At 35.4% G+C, this 19576-nt stretch overlaps 1 protein-coding gene and 1 long non-coding RNA gene across 2 annotated transcripts in view; one reads left to right on the top strand and one right to left on the bottom strand.

Moving 5' to 3' along the window:
- LOC143222243 (uncharacterized) overlaps window positions 1-18297 on the top strand; it is a 44482-nt gene extending 26185 nt beyond the window's left edge. The window contains exon 3 of the mRNA XM_076448478.1: window positions 15971-18297. The gene's annotated coding sequence lies outside the window, so the exon portion shown is untranslated. The remainder of the gene's footprint in view (window positions 1-15970) is intronic.
- LOC143222245 (uncharacterized) lies at window positions 16499-18762 on the bottom strand. Its single transcript, XR_013012122.1, has 2 exons — window positions 18396-18762; window positions 16499-17042 (listed from the first exon to the last, which is right to left on the bottom strand). It is a non-coding gene; the product is annotated as an uncharacterized LOC143222245 (long non-coding RNA).
- Window positions 18763-19576: the final 814 nt, after the last annotated feature.

The following is a 19576-nucleotide window of genomic DNA, read 5'->3' as shown; positions in this document are numbered from 1 at the left end:
TGTGTCTTAAATTTTCAGTTTGGTTAATGTAACGTTTATATTGTGTTATAGATTTTAATATATAGATACAGTTATTTAACTTGCAAGAAAAAGATATTTTGATTTTAAACATAATGGTTTTATGTTTCTAATAATACTGGTATTAATAACATAACCTAGATTACATAGTTAACATCTTAGGTTCTTACACTGACTAATACCAGATAGCCATCACATAGCTTTGCACAAAATTCAAAACAAATCAAACCAATACCTTTTGTCTGTTAACAAATGGTTTAAAGTTTTTGGCTGTCTATAAGCTACAATAACATTGGCATTACTTATAGCTATGCATGTACACGAACTGATAAAACATTTATACTTCTTGATATTAACTTTTAATCCTGGGAAATATCTAGTAACAAATGGTAAGATTTCTGTCTTGTAGCCTTTGGTCCAGAAAATTTGGTGTTAAGTGTACAGTTGTCAGTTAAGCCCTCTGGATAATTTCTATTTGACAAAAATATTTTTAGTTCATTCAGTCTAATATTTCTGTCTACTTTGTTATTAACAACTTCCTATTTACTAACATAACAGATAATTCTTTATATCTGTCTAGGGTAAATATTTCTTTAATCTAAATAAACATAGCAATTTGTCTGTTTATTAAAAATATCAGTTTTTAAGAAGCTGTTGTTAGATATATTAATGACTACATCCCATGTGGATTTATAAAATTTTCATTGGATAATTTAATGTTTGGATTCATAGTATTTAAAACTTGGCAAAAATTAAAATTAAATAATGAAACACAAAAGAGCTAACAGTTGACTTCATTCTTTAATCAATAATAGTATTCATCTTCTAAGAAATCCTGAGGGATTTTCTGGAGGCATCCTGTCCTTTGTTACTTTCACAGTGACTTGTTGTTTTCAGCTCTGGCTATACAAATGTGGTTTATTTATTGATGGGATATTTTAGGTTATCTTGAACCCATTCACTTGCTTCTTATCCCCAAGATTTGTGTGTAGTTCCATTTTTAAGATGTTTTGTCTTTAATATGGTCTTGGAGTCTCAGGTGGTATCTGTCCAGCAACATTTTACTCTTTTTACATATGATAGCCCATTTATCTTAGTAGGAGCCAAGTGTGGCACCAACTCCAGTTTTCTGTTCATCCTCTTCCCAGCCCTTACCTGCCTCTCCTTCTCATAGTGCCATGTTTTATTGTTATTCTTGACAACAATCACGATACACTTCCAAAAGTTCTGGTGACTACCTGGCAGATTCGAGTCCAGTGGGAATTTGACTTCTGGCCTTTGTTCGTTGATGGAGTCCTTTTACCACCTATGTTTGGGTTCTTAAGGTTTTGTCAGAGGGACTTAATTCTGTTTCTCACCCCACCTACCTTGTCCCAGGTATCCATTTCTTTACTTTATTTCTTTGTCTTCTTGTTTTCAGGTGGTTTTGCAATTTATGGGGTTTTACTCACACCAATGCATTTGATACCATCCTCAATCATCAGTTATTCCTCCTTTGGTTCCTTGTACCACATCTTCAGGCTTCAGCTAGGATTGATCATACAAATTCCTATATGTTTATCTTCCTACCCATTTGCTTCATCAGTAGTCTTCCTTATCCAAACCACTCCATTCTAGACCCTTCTGACTGCTTTCTACTGGCTGGCTCAACCATGGTTTCCTTGTTTACTCCAAAGTTATTCCCATTTGTACCACATCCTTTATTATCCAACCTCTTTCATCAACCACAGTTACTGGTTCAACATCCTGCTCTTCATGTCCTTTGTCTTCACACCTGGCTGTTGTCCAGTTCTTGATAAGGAGATCTGGTTTCTCCCATTGTGTAGCTTTTCAGTTGGCTCAATCCATCCATCATCCATCAGCAAAAATAAAAGGTCTTTCACATGTGGGCCCAGACTTTGGAATTTCCTGCTGCTCATCCAAACTGTTGCTGGTGTCTCAAAGTTTCTCACATGGCTTTTCTACTGGGGGTCTTCAGTCTTCTCAATTTCAGGTAAGCAGACAGCTTTATCCCATATCTTTTATTTTTCCTGCTACTATAGAGTTTTTCTTTCACCAACATTTACCATGTTAATCTGTTCCTTCTGGATTTGTCAACCTCTTTGATGACTTGCTTTTCCAAATTAGTATATTAATATGGTCCTCCATTCCCTTACCTTACCTCCATTGGAACATATTTCCTCATATTCTTTGTTTCACCTGTCCTTTAAGGCATATTTTCTCCTTTTTTTGGCCAATTGGTGTCAAGGGTCTGACCTGTTTGGCAATGATGTTACACACACTTTACCACCATATCTATCTTCTCCATTATCTGAATTGTCTTTTCTTTCCCAGAACCTTAGTTGTGTTGGAAGGTAACTTCTTTTTGTTTCCTTCCATTCCCTCAGTTTCTCATCTCTACCTTGTCCCAATCTGGATAGACTGTCATGTCCTGTACATGCTCTTCATTGTTATATTGTCTGCACACCTTCCTTCCATGGTTCCTGTTTCCATCATTTTGTTCTGTGGCATCCCTCTTCATCTATAAATCTCCCCCTGAAGCAGAAGGGGATAGCTTCTCATACCTGCCATGCTTTGATTGAATAAATTGGTATGTTCTGCTCTTCAAAATAGGGTTTCATGATTGCCCATTGCACTGTCTTTGGTGTCCAATGCATTTTCAGCCTCCCTTTTTTCTAGTGTAGTACAGAAGTCCTTACCAGTTCTGATCAATTTGGATGGTTGACCACAGAAACACCCTGCTGGATAAGTTCCACATAAGATAGCTATAAGCATTCAGGTTGGTGCTTGTGTAGGTGATTTAATATCCTCTGATCTGCAATTAAACCATACAACAGAGTGAGACATCAAAATACATTTCAACCCTTTGATTGGTCATCTTACTTTTATATGGATGTCAGTACCCCAAAGGCTGGTGTAGGATTTAGAATAAACTAATCAACATAAGTCCTGACACAGGTTTCAAGTTGTATGCTTTCTTCAATTTCTGCTTCTATGTTATGGATCAAAGTAGGGATTGTTCTGGTTCTACTTTTGGCTCTTACTTGTTTTCTTATTGTGTAATGTTATTGCCCTTTGGATGGTTCTGATGCATTTCATGGTTGCAGGCATATCACAAATGTCAACATCCTGAATCAATAGCTATTCCTGTGTCATACCCAGGAATTGGAATGGTTCTCATTTCCCTGGTTCTTGGGTTTGAGGTAAAGTTTTCCTGAGTACAGTCTGTATTGCCCTAGTCACTACACCATAGGTTTCATCTTTGTTTACCGAATGTTTCTTATGAGGTTGAGTTGTAATAATTTTCTCTGGTAAAGATCACTTTCCTACTGCATTTTCTCTTACTTGGTTTTCCTCACTCATTTTCCATCCTAATTTCTTACACCTTACACAAAAAGGTGAAGAGTATACCTGGATTAGAAGTGGTAATTTCACTCTTTGGGTCTGATTCTGTCATTTGTGGATACTTTTGGGAGTTATGTCTGTTCATCCCAGTCTTTTCTGCTAATGAATGTGGGATTCTAGATAATCTTTTGAGAAGAGGTATAAAAAGTTATTTTCCAATACTGAAAATACATTTCTAATAGGTTCTTCCCTCCACTCACACTTTCAATTCATTTCTGCTGTTTCCATCATCTGTCAGATTTCCTTGGTTGTGGTTTTGTTAGTTAGTAGATAGGGACAGTGGAAATCTCATTAATCCATTCATGAGCATCACTAATTAGATGACAAGGCATTTGGCTACTATAAGAGTCATAGTTCAGTAGAGGCACATTAAAAAAGTCATGTATCATGTGAATGTTCTACGCTCCTGTGGGTAGAGAAGTTATACACGAGAGAGATGTTCAACAGCAGGAGGCTTGTAGTATACATAATAAAAAGTTTGCAATTCTTGGACAGCAGCTAATTTTGTAAGTGGAAGGAAAGTACCTATTGGAAATACCTTTTTAGCAGAAGAAAATTATAACTTTCAACAATTCATCCATAAAAGAACTAAAATTATGTGAAACTTCATCAGTAGGTCTAATAAGGCAACAAAGAGGTTCAGCAAAGTTGTACATAATCATTATTCAAAACAGAAGAAGCTTTAATAATTTCTCAGTATTTATATAGTTTTGGTAAAACAAAATACTTGTCATTGGGGTAAAATTAATTAACCTATTTTTACTCTATTGACCCTTATATTTTAGAGTAAAAATTAATATTGTCATAATATTTTCCTTCAAGCTCATGTTTGTTGTATTATCTCTTAAATGTACCATAGCCATTGCATCATAAAAATTTATTTGGCATGAACACTATAGTATTTCACTTGTCAGTTTTTTGTGTGTTTTTTTTAAAGTATTATATGTTTTGAATACATAAAGTACTATTGTTGTTATTATTCCAGTGTTTATTTATAAGATTAAATTGTTTATGGATTTCAAATAACATAAAATTCATTTATGTTCTTGTTCAAATATTTTACTGGGATTTATTTATTTTATAAGCATTTTGATTTTGTTAAAACTTGTTATGCATTGTATTTAATTAGGCTGGTGGAAAAGCACTGTGAGCTGCTAAAGCATTTTCCAACCAATTGAAGACACTAAAAAATACAGTATTTCAAACAGTGGTCCTTTTAATATGTGTGTGTGTGTGCACATTCTGAGTAGTTCTTCCTTATATATATATATACATAAAACCTTGTGAACACATGCATTTGTATTAAATTTATTTCTTAGCTTTCAAATATTGATAGTGATATAACTTTTAAAATATATGAAAGAAATTTTAGTTCAATATATTCAAGGCAAATATATTACGAATTTATCAGGTTGCATAATAGAATTGCAAGCTCTGTAGTGTAACAAATAAATAATTTTATTTGATAGAAATTGCTGTTATTCAACATGGATTTTTTTTATTACTGTGTGCAGTGTGTTATATAAATACAATGCTCCTAGAAGTTGTTTATATGAGAAACTATTAACACTGTACTCTTCAGAGGTGTTTGCAAACAAAGTTAGTTTTTATTTTTAACTGTGATGTAATAACTCACAGAATAGCTTTTTTGTTTTCTCAAGTACAAATTTTTAGCTCATAGCTCCATCATCTCTCTATTGATTTGAGATTTAATTGCAGTTTTAGACTCAGAAAGTCGAACCCTTTTTGATTAATGTATCTGACCATGCCCAAGATCTCCTACATTAATTTACACTAATTGTACCTAAAATAATTTCAGTTTGAGTGTAGGCAGGAAGAGATCCTGAGGTGTAATAAATTGAAATTGGGTATGCATGAGCCCCATGCTCAGTACTGCTGGTGCACAAAAATATATTTAATAAAAATACAAAGATTTCATGGGTTAATTTACTATAGTTCTCCCTAAAAGAATTTCAGGTGTCATGGTATTGAGCATATTCCCTCTTCTTTAATAGACACTGGTTAGGACCAGACAGATATTTTTGTCCATTTACATTTAGGGGATAGTTGTATTCCTTCTCTTCTTGTTACTTGGGGTGCAGATAACCTAGTTGCTCTGTGCTATGAAACTCCAAACCAACCAACCAACCTGTTATTGGTTTATGTTTATTAGAACACTACCTTTGAAACTGGTATAATTTGCATAGCATATAGTGCTGATGTTTGTTAAGCAAGAAAAGAAATTAAATAGTTACCTGATTTTACAGACTCATTTAAAAGTTTTTAATTCTTGATCTTTATTATAATTATAGCATGGCATATAGCCAAGAAATGATATACTACCATTGGTAATTCTTAATGAACAGTGTTGATATTTGGAAGTTGTGGTTAGTTCACTAAAGTGAAATTAAATAGGCAGTACATAGTGGTCTTATCTTAACTTTTAACATTGCTTACTTGGTATCATAGTTTTGTACTAAGGAAAGGTTTTGTTAATTGTTAAGTGTGAATTAGGTGGCAAGATGACTTATTTTTTGCTCATTTTTACATTTAATTATCTGAGAATCATTAAAATCAACTTGTATGTTCATAATAACAGTAGTTTGGACTAAAACACTGAAAACGAGGTAATTCCCCTCTTTTTGCACAGTATACTTCTAGTGAGTGACAAATCATTTCAGTTCACTCATAAAAGAGCTCAGTGAAATTATATGATGAAGATAGAAATGTTTTCATATAGATTGGTTTTTCTCAGTTTTGAATGTTATTCTGATGCAACCATCTTATAATTAAAATAAAAATTGATTGCTCCTTCACTTGATAATTTTATCTTAAACATAAGATTTTTAATGCATGTAACTTTATGTAGACTTCCTCGGTGTGGATTCCTGTACGTGGTGAGGGGACCTCCCAGGGAAGGTTCTGTTCTATCTGGTTACCTTCTCTGGGATCTAAACATCCATCCACGTGTTTGCCGTGCGTGGCGACCCGTGAAGGGGAGGAGAGGATCCTGCTGGTTGAGGGGTCCAACCCTAACACACCACTTTGGCCTCGAATTCCTGTAGACGGGCGGCCCTCTGGGTGGCCCTCCTTGGGTCAATCGGCTGGTCCACTTGGGCTAGAGTCAACCAAGTACCAGTGTTGGAAGTTCTCAACGGGTGTTGTGGACATTGTGCCTGATGCTGGTGTTTGGGTACAGTGCTCACGAAACCCTGGCGTTGCTGCATTGTCCTTGCATGACTTTGTAGTGCGTCCCCTTGTAGGGCTCCATGGTGGGTGGGGTCAGTGGGTACCGAAATCTTTTCTTTTTCCTATGGATCCTCCAAAAAATTTAAATAAAATTGTAAAAAAACAGTCAATGGGTAAGCGACCACGTCTTGAATACTCAGAACAGCAATCTTCAACATCAGTAACACACGCACCTCATTTTCTTATATTACATTCTCTTTTGGAAAAACCTTTAGGCCAAATGCCCCCTTTTTTTATTCAAAAGGGACTAGAGGGACTTGCTGGCTCTCCAAAGTCAGTAAAAAAACTTTGATCTGGTGACATATTGGTTGAAACATCCACATCCCAACACAGTGAACTCCTCTTGAATTCAAAGGCAATTGGGGATATACCTATTGAGGTTACACCCCATGCTACCTTGAATTCTTCACGAGGAGTTATTGTTGAAAGGGATTTGAAGAACGTTCTCGAGTCAGAGATTCTCGCTGGTCTCTCCACTCAAGGAGTTTCTGCAGTGAGGTGCATCTCCACTCGCAAAGATGGAGTTACACTGCCAACAAATACTCTCGTTTTAACATTTACTTCACCACATGCACCTGCCACCATCAAGGCAGGTTATCTCATTTTCAGGGTTCGGCCATACATACCAAACCCTCTTCGATGTTACCAATGTCAGAGATTCGGCCACTCAAAGACATCTTGTCGTGGTTCCCTGACATGTGCTCGTTGAGGAGGCAAGGACCACGATGCCTATGACTGTGACATGAACCCACATTGCATAAACTGCAATGGTTCTCACCCCTCTTACATTCATTTTTGCCCAAAATGGTTGGAGATAAAAGAGGTGCAGCGTTTGAAAACGACACATAACATTAGTTATCCTGAGGCTCGGTAATTGCTGTCCACAACTCCATCTTGGACATATGCTGCTGCACTTCATTCCACAACTACAGTGGGAGTGCAGACAGGTCTCTCTGTGCCTCCAAGAGAATCGTTTTCAAAACAAATGAAAAGCCTTTTGACCTCCATAGTTAAAAAGGTTGAATCGACTTCCACACCCATCTCTGTTCCTCCCATACCTTCCAACAAACCTCAAGATCCACGTCCTTCAGTTTCAAATACAGGCATTTCTTCTGATACATCTTTTTCTCCCACCACAAGAGACAAAACAATTATTCGTTCGCGTCCTCAGTCACTGGATTCCCCTTCCAATAACAAAAACCTGCCCATCCGACCCAGAGCAGGATCCATGGAGGTTGATAGACCTCCTCTGACTAAAGACAGTAAAGAAAAAAGACGTGGTCGTAAACCGAAGGGTTCCCAAGCCACTTCACCTACCCGTTCTTAAAAATAGCCACCTTGATACAATGGAACTGTCGAGGTTTATGTTCTAATCTGGATGATATCAAAACGCTGATTGCTTCCTACCATCCTGTTTGTCTTTCTTTACAAGAAACATTTCTCAAAACAGCTGATACTGTCTCCATTCGGCAGTTTTCTCTGTACAGAAATGACAGGTTGTGTGATGGTCGAGTACATGGAGGGGGTGGCACTGTTGGTTGATCAACACGTGCCCACCCTGTCTTTGTCACTCAACACACCCTTGGAGGCTGTAGCCATCCGTGTTTCCTTGGGTCATACCATCACTGTTTGTTCTCTGTACCTGTCCCCTGGAGAGACATATGATCAATCAGATCTTGATGCTCTCGTTGAACAGTTGCCATCTCCATTTCTAATCCTAGGGGATTTTAATGGACATCATCCCCTCTGGGGAAGTGCTATTATTGATGGGAGGGGCCGATCTGTAGAGCAGATGCTCTTTGATCACAATCTTTCTCTTTTCAATACTGGTTCTTCCACTTACTTTCATGCACCTAGTCAGTCCTTTACCGCTATTGATCTCTCAGTTTGCTCCCCTTCATTATTCTCCCATTTTTCATGGAGGGTTGACAGTAATCCACTAGGCAGTGATCATTTTCCGATCCTTTTGAGAGAGACTGGCCATGGTCGATGCCACCCTACCCGCGTGCCCCGGGTGGAAGCTGGATCAGGCAGACTAGTCCACTTTCACTGCTCTCGCAGAACTTGATCCTGCCATCGTAAATCAGCCATCAATAGACAACTGTGTAGCAGCGGTAACTGACTGTATTACACATGCAGCTGCTCAGTGTATTCCTAAAACCTCAACACGTTTTCCACGATATCCTCGTCCGTGGTGGAATCCTGCTTGCCACTTAGCACGGAAGGCTCAAAAGCGGGCCTGGGATACTTTTCGTAGATATCCCACACTTTCAAACCGGGTTGCTTTCCAATGGGCCCGTGCACATGCTAGGTGGGTAAGACATCAAAGCCAGAAGGAATCTTGGATTAAGTTCACAACCAGTATATCTTCTACCACCAGTTCCAAGATCATATGGGACAGGATTCGAAAGGTTAATGGGCACTACAATTCTGTCCCCCTCTCGATCTTACTCTCTGATGGTCAGAACATTGCTAACACTCTAGGGGAAAGCTTTTCCCGGGTATCTAGCACTTCTCCTTGTTCCTCCACCTTCCTGGCCATCAAGACTCGGGCAGAGCGATCACCTCTTTCCTTTCAAACTGACTGTTTCTTTGACTATAATTGTCCTTTTACCCTGGTGGAACTAAAAATGGCCCTTCATCGGTCTGCTAGTACGTCTGTTGGACCTGATGATATTCATTATGACATGCTGCACCATCTATCTCCTGCTTCTTTTGATGTCCTTCTGATTGTTTTCAACCGGATCTGGCAGGAGAATGTTTTTCCTGATGCCTGGCACCAGGCTATTATTTTACCTTTCTCTAAGCCAGGGAAAGATCCCAAGATTCCTTCAAACTACCGTCCAATTGCTTTGACGAGCTGTCTATGTAAGACATTAGAAAGGATGGTTAATGCTCGTCTTGTTTGGTTCCTTGAATCAAACAACCTTCTCTCGCCCACCCAGTGTGTGTTCCGTCGACAGCACTCCACCACAGACCACCTAATTCGTCTTGAAACATCTATCAGAGAAGCCTTTCTCAACCGCCAACATCTTGTATCAATATTCTTTGACATAGAGAAGGCTTATGACACAACATGGAGGTATGGCGTTTTGCGAGACCTCCACACATATGGGTTATGTGGCCATCTACCCATGTTTATTAAAAATTTTTTAATGGACAAGTGATTCGAAGTTCGTGTGGGTTCGACACTTTCCCGTTCTTTTGTACAGGAACTTGGAGTCCCTCAAGGCTATGTATTGAGTGTTACATTCTTCAGTATAAAGATAAATGCCATCACTGAACAACTCCTTCTCACTGTTGCGAATGGGCTGTATGTCGACGACTTTGACATCTCATGTCAGTCGTCAAACATGAGATATATTGAGCGGTAACTACAAACTGCCCTCAATTGTGTACGGAAGTGGACTCTGGAGAACGGCTTTAATTTCTTTCTCTCCAAAACTGTATGCATGCACTTTTGCCGTCGACGGGGTATTCACCCTGATCCTGAACTTCATATTGGTGAAGTTTTGCTGCCAGTGGTCACGGAGACCAAGTTCTTGGGGCTTATCTTTGATCGTAAACTGACCTTTATACCACACTTAAAGCAGCTTCGGGTCAAATGCACAAGAGCACTGAACATCCTTCGTGTTCTCTCTTCTACCAGTTGAGGGGCAGATCGCTGTTCAATGTTAAAGGTATATCGTGCTCTTATTAGATCGAAACTCGATTATGGATCAATGGTCTATGGCTCTGCCAGACCCTCGGCCTTAAAGATGCTGGACCCCATTCATCACCAAGGACTTCGACTCTGCACTGGGGCTTTCCGTACCTGTCCAGTTCAAAGTATATACATTGAATCTCGTGAACCTTCTCTACATTTTCGCCGTTTGCAACTATCTTTACAATATACTTTGAAACTTCATTCCTTACCAAAGCATCCCACCTGGAAATGTGTTTTCCTTCCTCGGTGGGCAGTACTTTTTCAGAACAGACGATCTGTCATTGCTCCGTTTGGCCTTCATCATCCGGGCGCAATTGGATGAATTGGGTCTGTCCTTGGATAACATTGCAGATTCCACAGGTCGGCCCATCCCACCATGGCTTATTACAGCCCCCAAATGTGACCTTTCTTTCAGTCACCTAAAAAAGGCAGACACTCCCAATTGGAAGTACCATCTTTTATTCAATGAATATCTTTCAAACAATCATTCAGTTCCCATTTATACAGATGGTTCCAAATCAGGTAACTCAGTGGGCTCTGCTGTGGTTTGCTATGGGTCAGTAGTTGCACACAGAATCCCTTCTACAGCTTCTGTGTTCACTGCTGAACTGTATGCCATATCTCTTGCCCTGGATCATATTGCAGCTGAGCAGTACTCCAACTGCACTATTTATACTGATTCGCTTAGTTCTATACTTGCCTTGGAATCGCTACACGTTAGCTCACATCATATTCTCGCTGATATTCGAAACCGTCTGGCCCATTTCTCATTAGCAGCTACTTCAATCCAGTTTTTCTGGATACCAGGCCATGTTGGTATTCGTGGGAACGAGCTTGCAGTCATGGCAGCTAAATATGTCTGCTTCAGCCTTATCACTCCTGTGCCTATTCCGTACATGGACTATTGTGTTATCTTCAAGGCTCGGCTCCGTGCCAGCTGACAGTCCACTTGGAGTGAGCAATGTGACAACAAACTTTTTCAAATCAAACCCAAAATTGGACTTTGGCTGTCTAGCTTCCGTAAAGTTCGGAAGGAGGAAGTTGTTCTTGCTAGGCTACGCATTGGTCACAGTTTTTTAACTCATCATTTTCTTTTATCTGGAACTGATGCACCAATGTGTAGTTTGTGTAACACTCAAATCACTATCAGCCACGTTTTACTTTCTTGCCATCGTTACAATTCTTAACGACGGCAATATTTTAAACATATTTTTTTCCAGGGTCAGTCTGTAACATTGGACAGAGTTATTGGTGATGGTGACTCTGTCCACCTTTATGTTTTTAATTTTTTAATGGCCATTAATCTTTTTAATCTCATTTAAGTGTTGCATATTTATTCATTACACCTTTTTAATTGTGGTTCCTATTTTACAGTTTTAATCTCTTTCATTCAATTTGACATTGGACAATGGCCAGAACATTAAATAACTTGACACCAGGACTGGAAAGGCCAACTTCAGGTGACTAACGCTACTGTTTGAACTATCCGTTTGAACTACTCGTTAGTCATCCTGGTGAGTTGTTATTATACTTTTGCTGCATATCATTTCACACTTTTACAACTTTACATTTTAGTACTGGCCATATTGACTCATAACCCGGAACCAGGACTGGAAAGACCAACTTCAGGTGACTGACGGTGGTTTTTATACTTACCTGTTAGTCTTCTTGGCGGGTTATGATCATTACCATTCTGCTACAGGTAGTCCTTTACAACTTTGTTGACTGGATGTCACCATTGGTTTTTACACCATTTTCTGGTTTAATTGCTGTTTTGTTTTTACCTTCATTTACTTTTACAAATTTTACTCCATTTACTTGACTTTATCTTTTTACTGGACATTTGGCTACTCATTGTTACAATTTTGCTATGTATCTTTTAAAACTTCTATTCTTTTACATTTTGATACTGGTTGCTATGACACATAACCCGGAACCAGGAATGGAAAGACCAACTTCAGGTGACTGACGGTGGTTCTTGAACTTACCTGTTAGTCTTCCTGGCGGGTTATGATCATCACCTTTTTGCTAGAGTAAATACCTTTCAACTTCTTATACTCTGTCTTCTATCTTAACATTGTAGACTAGGTGTCAACATTGGTTTTATACTTTTTTGTTTTACCTTCATTTCCATTTATGTCTATTACTACATTTATTTATTTATTTTACATTTTTACTGAATGTCTGGCACAGATAGCTTTGCTGCTTTGTGCCATAAAACACTAAATCAATCAATCAATCAATTATGTAGACATTTTAAAAGAAAAACTTGTGATAATCACATAGTAATAATGTATTCTACTTGTAGTAATTACATAGATAAATGGTATACCATTTTAGTTTTCATTAGATCAGAGAAGTGAAGTTACACATCACATTAATGTTTTGTCCATTTTAAAAAGTTGCCATAAAAAGTTAAGGTGAATATAAAAAGCAAAACATAAGCAGATTAGTGATTGAGAGTAATTATACAAATAATAAGGTAATAAAAATTAAATGTCAAAAATAAACTTGGAATAAAACAGAAAAGTCATAATAAATAATAGAAAAGTAATTTATCACTGAACTTGCAATCTAAAAAAGAATTAGTGAAGAAACTCAATTTCATATTGTTATGATTATACAAGCTGGTTCAAAATTATCTTTTCTATATTAAAATTTAATAATGAACTAAGGAAATAAAATTATGTAGTTTTCAACATCTAGCTCAACTCAAGTTGTCATTTTCATTTTTTTCACTCTTGTAGTCTTACTCCATAAAATGACAACTGTGCAAGAAAAGACTATGCATTATGTGGCTTGCAGAGACCAACTCGGTGACTTTGGTGTCGTGTAATTATAGCTAAAGACTAGGATAATGGATGCCATTATCACTAACTGTAATGCAGTGAACATTAATTGAAATCAAATATACATGCTGAGAGCCAATAATGGTGCAAAAGTAGCAGTCTACTGACATCTTAGTAAAAACTGAGATGGGCTACAAGTTGTTTAAAAATGTTTAGTTATATTTCTGTACTTAGTTAATTATTAAATTTTAAAATTGGAAAGATAGTCCTTTATTTCAATAAATACAAGGAGAGCTTTAAATTGCTCTCCATAGAAGAAGAGAAAATATCGTAGTAGTTGTTGGTGACATCATCAAAGTCAAACCACACAAAAAATACAACTTTTTATCCACTACTGCCAAAAGTTATTGCTTTGCACAAAAGCAATTGAACTAGAAAATTACATATATGTATGATAATGGTTGATTTCATGTAGGGGATACAGTTCATGACAAAATATGTTGTATGTTACATCTGCTCTTGCAGGGTGCATGTTTATGTAAGATTGATACTAATTAGCTAATTTAGTTGAATGCATTCTGTTGACCATTGAGAGCAGTCTACAAATCTCTGATGGAAATTTGCCTTAAAGTGCATTGATTCACTCGTTCCTTGTTGAATCACATCAGTTTGAAACTAATTTTTGCTACAAGATCCAAAGGAATAAAATCTTCATATATGCTGTGTTAATTAAAGTATTTACAATATGTAAATATATTTTTATATAAAGTAGTAAACACAGTACCATGCCACTGCAGTCTAAATCGTGTACCTCACTGAGCAACCTCTAAACATGGTCCAAAACTGAGGAAAATTAACATTAAATGTGTTTTGTTTTGTGTGTATGTGTATGTGTTTATTGGAATAAAATTAGCAAGTGACAGCTTTAGAATTTTAAACTAGAATTTTTTCAGTCAAATAAGAATCATCTTAAAGCTTATGTAGTGGTAAAGTAACAAGTATGGTACAAACACGATACAACTGTTATGTGTTATAGTTGGTTATTTATCAATACAGTATTACAGTATATTACTAGGAATACCATATATTAACAGAAGTGGGCAATTAAAACACCTGTGTTAATTAGGTTAAGTTACACTATAGTCACATTTAATGTAAAATTGTAAGATCATTACTTGATAAGTGTGCATTTGAAAGTTTGTAAAGCAATATTCTTTATACTTCAGTTATTTTAAGAACATCTGTATACTTCATTCAATTTGAAACTACTGATATTTAAATAAAATTAACTTAGTCTTTTTGCAAATCGTTATTTAGCAAGGTGATATATTCCTATGTTTACACAAAAACACTTCATCAAATAATAAAAATGGTTATCTACTGGTGTAGAATCAACATCTAAACCAAAGAAAACTTCACTGAAAGCTACTACTTCCAAAACAACAATCTGTATTCCAATGTTAATTGTGCTTGCTTGAAAATGTTGTACCATTTTTATACATCAGGTCTCTCAAAATAACCTTCTGTTGCCTAATATATTTGTTCATGCCTTTACCAAATCATTTCTGTTAACTCTGTCATAAAATTAACAAGTTTCTGGAATTTTTATCAGTCAAGGCCTCTAAACAATGTATAAAATGCATTGTTTTTGTGTGATTTTTTACTACTAAATTAGCCATGATCCTACAGTTGCATTTTCATAATCTTGGTCATCTTCTATAGGCTCACATACTTCATAATCATACTTTCAGATCATGCACGTCTGCAGAATCATTAGAAAATGTTGTGATATTTTGCAACATGTAAACCTGATGTTTCATCATGGAAAGTGCAGCTTCCTGCTTCCTGCAAAAATTTTCATATGCAACTATGAACGGCATTACCACAAGATAACTTGAAAGTAGGAAGAGGGAGATATAAGTGATCCTGTTTAATTTATGTGTCAAAAGATATTTCAAGGAAGGTGAAGTTGGTGACAAAAGAGTTTCATATAATTGTTACATAGATAGAAATCCTAAACAGTAATATCTGTCAACTGAAAAATTTTTTTGTTTCTATCATAACCGGTTTCCAGAATGATTCATAAAAAATCCACATTGAATTCTGGATACCATTGACAACAAATGCCACAGTTGTATTATTAACATCTTACAGATGTTGTAGGCATATTGTGACCCAAGTTTGTTTCTTTTTTGTGTTTCATACCATTTGCAAACAATATAAACACTAATAATCACTGGCAAGAGGAGTTGTATCACCTTCTGCATCTGCATCATCTCTAACTGTTTAGCTAATAAACTTCTTTTCATCTTAATGTTTTCTCATACCTCTTTCATTTAGCATTAAAGCATAATTAATTTGATGGTTTATTTTATTTTTTGCAATTTGTTGAAATGTATTAAATGGTTTTTATGGAAAGTCAAGTGCCTCAATAATGCCCTAATACCACTTTCAAATAAAAGATGAATGTGGTAGAACAAAAGTGTAAAATATGCTTGTCAAGTCAGTTCTTTCTTCTGTTAGTAAATAATGCTATCTTTAAAATTTTTAAAGGTGTGTAAGAAAAGGTGCTGTTTAATATATGAAAAAAATTTGGTTGATGTTAAATCTTTTTCAGAGCTTACACAATCACCATTAATAAAATGAGTTTGTTTTAATTGCCTATTCTTTTATTGTTAAAACTTCAATTTTTTCCTATCTTCATTGACATAACTTTATTGTCCATTTTATTTTTATGATTGCAGTACTATCGACACATAGCTATGATCTAGAAGTGCATAATCTTCAGCATTTCTCTATACAGATGCTGTATTTAAGGTAACTGAATCTGGAGCAACATTGTGAGGTGTGCTTCAACTGATGTTCTTTCTTACTGATGTCCTCCTTTTGTCAAACCGCAAATATATCACAACATACAACTGAATCAATAATTTATGCTTGAATATTTTAATTATTATATTTTTTATTACCAAGTAACTTCTACAGAAATATTTTTATGCCACTCAAGAAGAATGTTATAATCTGTGTAAATACAGATATATCAATGAGCACTGTTGCTTTGTATTATGCACTACCTAGTAAATGTCACATATATTTAACCTGATTTCTCAGATATGTTAAATGTTCTTACTTAGATATAGAACATATTACTATGATTACTTAATTTCAAATTGTTGTGCATTACAATTTATCCCAGATGAGTTTCTAATTTAGTATGTTGTGTACATTATGTTTTATGATTTCAAATAACTGTTAATTTGAATTTAGAAGTTAATTAAATGTTGATATGTATTAAATTTATGACACTTGCCAACAAGATTGATATACACAGTTTTCTTTCTCAACACAAATATATTTTAATATACAAACAACAATACAATTTCTACTATTGGCTAATACAAATAATAATTTATATATAAGAGATTTACAAACAATACTGAGTCTTCTATCTGGTAGGGAACTGAATCTTTTGTTGACATTTGTGGAGAGCACTTTAATTCTATACTGATGTACAGATACACTTCTCTTAGCGTCTTGAAGCACACTTAGGTTTTCAACTACGACAATATATGCCCTTGTAAAAATATAATGTCTGAAGTCAGTTCTGTTAACAGTTCTTAATGTTCAAAATCTATAAAGTTCTTGGTCAAATATCTGTAGTTTTACAATTAATAAGCATTTATCACAATATAGCTTCCGAGGCTTATTGGATACTAAATGTAGTGACTAGATTTTCTGTTACTGTCTCTTTGTACGTTTTGGATAGCAAGCTTTTATATTCTTCTGGTGAGATTCTCTTAACGTTCAACAATATTTGAAGATATGCTAGTATTTTTGTAAAACATATATTGGTGATTCTTACTCTTGAGAATCCTCTACAAATTTAGAGAAAAAGCAGGACTTACACAATGCACATTTAACAATATACATTACATTCATCAAACTGAAACAAACATAAATATTAAAATAAGTGTATAACAGTAAATCTGTTACAAAATATAATTTTCTATTGACTAGTTTTTTGACAATACTGTAGGCCTATGTGTGATATAATTTTATTTCATTTACTTGTTTAGTTTTATTAACTTTATATAGCAAAATATTTTAATAATTAAAACTGTAACAACAAATTCAAACAAAACTAGACAGCTGAACTTTGATAGAAGTTTTTTAGAGTAAACAGTAAGAAATCTCAGAAGAATAAGTATATAATATACTTTAATTCCTACTAAGCATGGTAGTTCTTGGTATGTAGGATGGGCTGAAAACAAAACAGTTACTGCATTCAATTTGTTATTTACTGGTGCTTACAAGTAACTGCTAAGGTTGAGTTATAGTCTTAACTGAGCACCTAATTACCATTATCAGGCATTTTACAGCTTATAAGACTCCCAGTATCTTTCAACAGTATTGCTAAAGTGGTGAACTAGAAATTAGGTAAAGAGTCAAAGTATTAAACTTTTGTTTTTTTTCTTCCATGCTAGCCAATCTGTATAAAGTTTTTTAAATGTTTTTAATATGATAGAAAATTCTCTTTCAGAGCACTTAGAAACAGCCTAAAAAGCACAGTAGTACTTAGTGTAAGGTAAAAAAAAATATTATTCTAGTGTAAACAATGTCATGATTACTTCTTGAAATTATCTTTCTTATAGAAATAAGGTGTTTCTTAAAAATGCATAAGTACAAGGTGAAACAGGAATTAGTAGTCTATAAAAGATGAAAATTAGATGACTGTAACATATAGAATACTCAATTGCACATCATATAATTACTGTGCTTATTATGTATGAAGTTAAGGAGTAAAAATCAATACACATTATCAAAGTTTATTACACACATTCAAAGAAAAGACTAACTTTCAGTCAGGTGAAAAAATCTTAGGAAACAAATAAAAACCATTTTGTAAATGTAAAATGATGTAGGGATAGCAGTGCCAAAAAAAATGCAAACATGATTATAGGGATGATACAGCTATACATTTTTAAGTTCTTCAAAGTTAAATCCCAAGAACTTGAGATGATGACCAGTGATGATTAATTGTAGTCAGTTATGTGAAATAATTATATAAACTGAAATTATGTTAATAATATATATTACTACTGAATTATAAAAAATAAAACAAATGTTCACTTATCAAACAACATCAGTGAAATTATTTGTTGTTGGTTTCTTTTTTTAAATAGGGTAAACAAGCAATAAAAACTTTTGCAAAAGTTAAAGATAACCACCTCCAATAGTATTGGTGATCATTTAACTTTCAAATTAAATATGCTTTACATATCAGGACCAGCATCTCCAATACACTAGTTAATGTCGTAAGACCTCCATTGTGATTGCAAGAAATACATGAAAATAAATTCAAAGTGAGCACTGCCTACTGGAATATTTTATATACACATTTAATTATATAGAAAAATTGGATTTGTTAAGTAAATCTAAGCACAGTGTTTTAACAAAATCTTATGCACACTTTTCAAAAGACAAGACATAATTATTTAATGTTCTGATAAAGTTGGTGCGCTAGCAGTATGGGACAAAAATCTGTACTTTTCTAAAGGTGAAAAACAACTTACTTACATTAACTGGCAATCTAAAAACCTCATTTAACTTATCGAATTAAATTTGTCTTTCCTTGTTTACGTTTTTAAGTCCATGGTCTTGTCTCTTCATAAATACATAAAAGACACTCCAAACTTTCAAGTCTCTAGTATTGAACAGTATATAATTACAAAGGGCATACAAGCATCACACATTAATATTCCATAATGATAGTATGAAAGCCCTCATCATTAACTGGACCCATCCCACACGTACATTCTTACGTGTTGCTGAACTTGGATTAACACTGAGTGGATTCTCTTTTAAGAACAGATTTTACCAACAAACAAAAGGTGTTTCTATAGTTAGTTGGTGACATGGAGAACCAACTTTCTCCACTTATCAAGGAATACTTCCTACATTTAGAGACGTAATATTGATGACATTGTTGATGCAACCAACACATCCTTGTGTTACTTAAATAATTATTTATATTTTATTTCATCCAGTGCTTGCCTTCACAGGAACAAGTTCATCCAAGAGGTTACACTTTTTAGACATTCAATTTCCATTGAAAACCGCAATTTATCAACATTTGCTTATTTGTTTTTGAATTACGTGCAAAGCTACTCGAGGGTTATCTGCGCTAGCCGTCCCTAATTTAGCAGTGTAAGAATAGAGAGAAGGCAGCTAGTCATCACCACCTACTGCCAACTCTTAGGCTACTCTTTTACCGACGAATAGTGGGATTGCCCATAATAGTATAACGACCCCACGGTTGAAAAGGCGAGCATGTTTGGTGCGACGGGGCTGCGAACCCGTAACCCTCAGATTGCGAGTCGCGAGCCTTAACCCACCTGGCCATGCCGGG

This window comes from Tachypleus tridentatus, chromosome 8 (genome assembly GCF_004210375.1).
Source record: "Tachypleus tridentatus isolate NWPU-2018 chromosome 8, ASM421037v1, whole genome shotgun sequence".
Taxonomy (NCBI): domain Eukaryota; kingdom Metazoa; phylum Arthropoda; class Merostomata; order Xiphosura; family Limulidae; genus Tachypleus; species Tachypleus tridentatus.
Note: the sequence above shows the minus strand (reverse complement) of the source record. Positions and strands in the feature narration are given on the sequence as shown.